Source organism: Lactuca sativa, chromosome 3 (genome assembly GCF_002870075.4).
Source record: "Lactuca sativa cultivar Salinas chromosome 3, Lsat_Salinas_v11, whole genome shotgun sequence".
NCBI classification, from domain to species: Eukaryota; Viridiplantae; Streptophyta; class Magnoliopsida; order Asterales; family Asteraceae; genus Lactuca; species Lactuca sativa.
This window is the reverse complement of record NC_056625.2, coordinates 199236211-199241027: the sequence shown is the minus strand read 5'-3', so window position 1 is coordinate 199241027 and position 4817 is coordinate 199236211.

Below are 4817 nucleotides of genomic sequence, written 5' to 3'. Positions count from 1 at the left end.
GTTGATGTTTTAAGAATCAAAGAAAATATAGGAAGCTTAAAGGAAGTATATGTTGATTCTGATCGCGAAAATGGATTCCGATCGCATGGTCCGGCAATCAGAATTTTTGGGCTGTTACTTAAGAGTTGTGACATATTGATTAGGAATGCATAATACCATAAGTTTTCATTTGCATTTGCAGTGTAAGTGTTGAAGCATAAAAATGCTCTACAATGTTGAGTGTTTATTAGGTTAGAATATTCCCTTGTATGAAAAGCATATTCCCTCCACTAGTATATAAAGTGGAGGTGATGGTCATTTTATTGTTAAGAGTGTTCACCATGGGAGAGTTATCTCTCCCAACCATGAGTGTAGATTTGAGAGAGTGTGGTGGGATCTCTCCCACCATGGGAGAGTTATCTCTCCCAACCATGAGTGTTCTTGTAATATTTTATTTCTCTCTATTTATCTAATACAGTTTTACTCACATATATTGTTCATCATGTTCATACACGATTATCTTCTTGGTAATATCTTCCGCACCGATCCAATCGATAAAATGGGAACCTACAAGTGGTATCAGAGCGAGACCTTGGAGATCTCACGAATATTTCAAGGGAACGATCCCGATTGGTTTATTATCTTGAAGATTTTCGTCATTTATGAAGATTGTCTCAGCCTTCGCAACTGAAAAATCTTCTGTGAGTTATTTACTGTTTTGTTGGTGATGTTGTTTGGGAAAAAAAAAAAGAAATATGCTGCTACTATTCAATACATTTTTGCAGCTGTTGAATTTGAGTTTATGAAAAGAAAATATGTTTGCTGAAGAAGATGAAATTTCATTTAAAAAGGTGGTGTTTGATCTTTTTATCCCATGCAAAAAAGTGTTTAGAAAAAGATAAAAATATGGTTATAGGGTAAGAGATTGAACAAATGGTCATAAGTTCAGAGCATATGATTTTTAGAAGTGTTGGGATATTTATTTCGGAATGTACAAGTTAATTGAGCCATGTTACAATGCTTAGACGCAATCATTTTCTGGAATGATATTGGTTGTTGGTATGACTGGATAAGATTTTCCGAAATGCTTTGATTTTTAGTGTGATTGGGTATGAAAATTCCAAGATTACAAGTGATTTTTGCTGTGGTACAAGTCATGGAAGCGTGTGGTCCATTTTGAGCTTATTATGCATACGTGTATAGATCGTGTATGGGAAGGATAGAAATCAATGGTGTATTTAATAATACTTTTCGAAAATTGAAAGCGGCCATGCACCATTTACAGATGTCGACAACACATATGCAGCTAGGCATAATGGGATTATTGCATGTCTCGAGAGAGACAACATCTTTTGTTGGAACACATGCCAACTTCTCCCAGCCTCACCATTCAGGCTGGAGGGTGTGGGGTGCGGTTCAACTGCGGTTTCAGCTGATGTGGCACAGAAACACCGCCCTCTCTATGCGGTTTTGGAAGTGCAGTTTAAGACTGCGGTAGAAATTGGGATCGCTCCCTTGCTCTTTCTCTTCCTCTATCTCTCTATCTCTCTCTTCTTTCTCTATCTCGTCCTCTATCTCTCCACCCCTTGGGTGTTGTAAAAAAACACGATAGGAGGAGGGAGTGTGGCACCACTCCCTCCAGTCTCATGCGTATAGCACACCTTCCAACCATCACTTGACATCTCACAGCACTCGGCCCACTTATGTCTCGCCATCTCGCCAAGTCGGGTCCCACCTACATTCAATGCTTGAATGTTGAAAGTTAAAGATTGTTGCATGCCTTCATCCTTACATGCGTCGCTTTTTGTGCCAACCTCAAGATCACTCTCACATCCAGCGAGTGTAATACACCACCCATTCATTGCTTGACAGCTCATTGCACCGGCTCCACTCCATGGAGGCTTGTCTCCTTCAAGTGACTGGCTAAGGCTACATCCAATCAGTTTGTGCCACATCTGCAACATCTGGTCCCACATGCATTTAATCCCTTGTCCACTCACCTATTCGGCTGTCAGCTTTTAAAAGGTCAAATCTAATCTGCTCTCTTATGTACACTTCCATACGTATCATACCTGCCACACGCGTAAATGCCTTCAAGTTTTTTTTGTCCTATCTTTTTCACTCTTCCGAGACAGGCAGCCGCTCCGGACTCAAAAGTAATTCCGAACTCTCCATATGACCCCACTTGTTCTGGACTCAGCATGGAACCCACCTTCCGGAGCTATTTTTTTGCTTCCGAAATCAAAATCTTTCTTTTGCTCTGGACCTTTTCTTCCAAGTACCACTCTGGAACCATTTGCACTCCTCCGGAATCAAGACCCTTTTCTTTTAAAACCTTTTTTTCCACTTCTAAACCCTCCTCCGGAACTACTTTTTTGTTTAGGAACTTATAACATTTTTTAGTTCCGGACCAACACCCATTCCGGATTTTTTTTATTTTTAAACCCAATTCCGGACCAACACCCATTCCGGATTTTTTATTTTTAAACCCAATTCCAGACCAAAAAAAAAATTTCCGGAACCCACCCATTTCGGACCTTTACCACTTTTTCATTCATGACCCTATTTTTTCACTCCGGAATTTCCACTCCTAAACTTATTTACTCCTAACCTTTTCAACTTCTTACCTTTTTCAGCTTAACCCATTTTCCAATGTGAATCCATTCCCATAATGGATCTACCTCCTAACCCATTTTCCTTTTTTATTCCGAAACTCATCCACTCTTTTCATTTTATTTCATTTTTTATTATAACCAATTTATTTTTTTTAATACCCATTATTTTTTACACCAATTTATTTTTTTAAAAACCAGTTAATTTTGTTTAACACCCATTATTTTTTAAAAACTCATTATTTTTTTTAATACCAATTATTTTTATTAAAACAATTTTTTTTATTATTAAAACCAATTATTTTTTTTAACACCAATTTCAGCCTCATGGTTCAAGGCTTCATTCTTTTTGCTGATTATGAGTGATGACACAGTTGGTTCAAAGATTATTATTTTGGTGTCTCACTTCTACCGAGCTACTTACATTTTTACTCCTTTAGGATGATTTATATATGGTCTTGGACCATCATTTGGGAGTTCGGGTTTGCATTTCGGTTATCGGCATTACTTCGGTTCAACATTATGACTTTTCAGCAGCGGGGTTTATCATACATATTCTACAGTGTTTGTTCAGTTCGGCAATACATCACCATGTCTACCCATGACCGAAAAATAATATCCTCGTTTTTACGGGTAGATGCTCACATCAAGGGGGAGCGTGCGATGCTCCATCATATCCGACATATTTTCTTTCCCAGTTTCATGATTATTTTTGATCCTATTGCATGGTCGATCAAAAATAGGGGGAGAATCATGAGCATCCATTCTGGTTTATTATTTGAGTTTTGACGTTAGAGACATTTGAAGACGGAGATTGATTTAGTAGTGTGATGTGGCACTGATTTTTGATATTCACAGATCGAATTTTTGGCACTACTATATGGTTCTTCGGATTATGATTATTTATCTTCAGACTCTACACTTTGGGATGTCTCATTTGTGTTTGCATCTGGTTCAGATATTATGATTGCTTGAGTTTGGATTTGCCATATTTTGAAGACGATGATTATTTTAGCACTGCGGCGTGACACTTATTTTTGATCTTCCGATCAAATTTTTGGCATTGCTAGACCATGTCTTCAGATTCACATTATTTATCATTCGAAATTTGTAACAACCAAAATTTCGAAACAATTAAAACTTTTCAAAACAATTCATTTTAATAACATTGTTACAAAAAGGGTTTTCAATACATTATTTAACAGAGTATTTTTCCCAGGTCCGTTTCATAAAACACCAACTCGAGGAACGGTACGATCACGCCTTTGCCTTGCCACAGACTCCTGAGAACCTGAAAACATAAAAACCACAACTGTAAGCCCGAGAGCTTAGTGAGATACCCCCAAAATACCAACCACATATACGGCCTTCCAGACCACAACCTTCCGGTCCAAAACATGTCGCCTTTCGGCCCATAGCGTAATGCCTTCCGGCCCATAAAACATTGCCTTCCGACCCATAACATATTTCCTTCCGGCCCATGACATATCGCCTTCCGGCCCACAACATAAAAAGCATACATATCATAACAGAACATAAAAAACCGTGCATACCGGGTTACACTCCAGACCAGACGACCATACACATAACATGTAATCATATAGCAGTTCACAGTTAGCAAATCGATCAACAGATCACATAACATATCATTACCCTAACCAAGATACCAGCCTAGCCGATGACTAGCATAACATTACTCTACCACTCAGCCAACATAATAATTATGCACATACGCCTTTCCAGGCAATGACCTTCCGGTCCACATCGCATTGCCTTCCGACCCGCAACATGTAATGCCTTCCGGCCCATATCCCGTAATATCATACAACAGACAATTACCCGGATTTCCATCCGATAAAAGGGTCGGCCTTGGTGCCTTAAAACCTATAGATATAGTGAGGATAAGTCACCTTGAAACTGCCGACTGAACAGATAACCCGAACTGCTCCGATCCCTGATACGATCTCCACCACTGGACAGCCACCAATACACTGAACTCAAAACCATAATCAACAATTACCAAAATACCCCTGGAAACCACTGGTCAACCCTTGGTCAAAGACTGGGTCAAAGTCAACCCCTGACTGACCCTACTCGCCGAGTCAACCCGATGACTCGCCGAGTCCTTATGCTCAGAACTTCCCTCAATTAGCGACCCAACTCGCCGAGTCACCCCAAGACTCGTCGAGTCCAACAACTCTGAGTCCACTCGCACCCAACTCACCG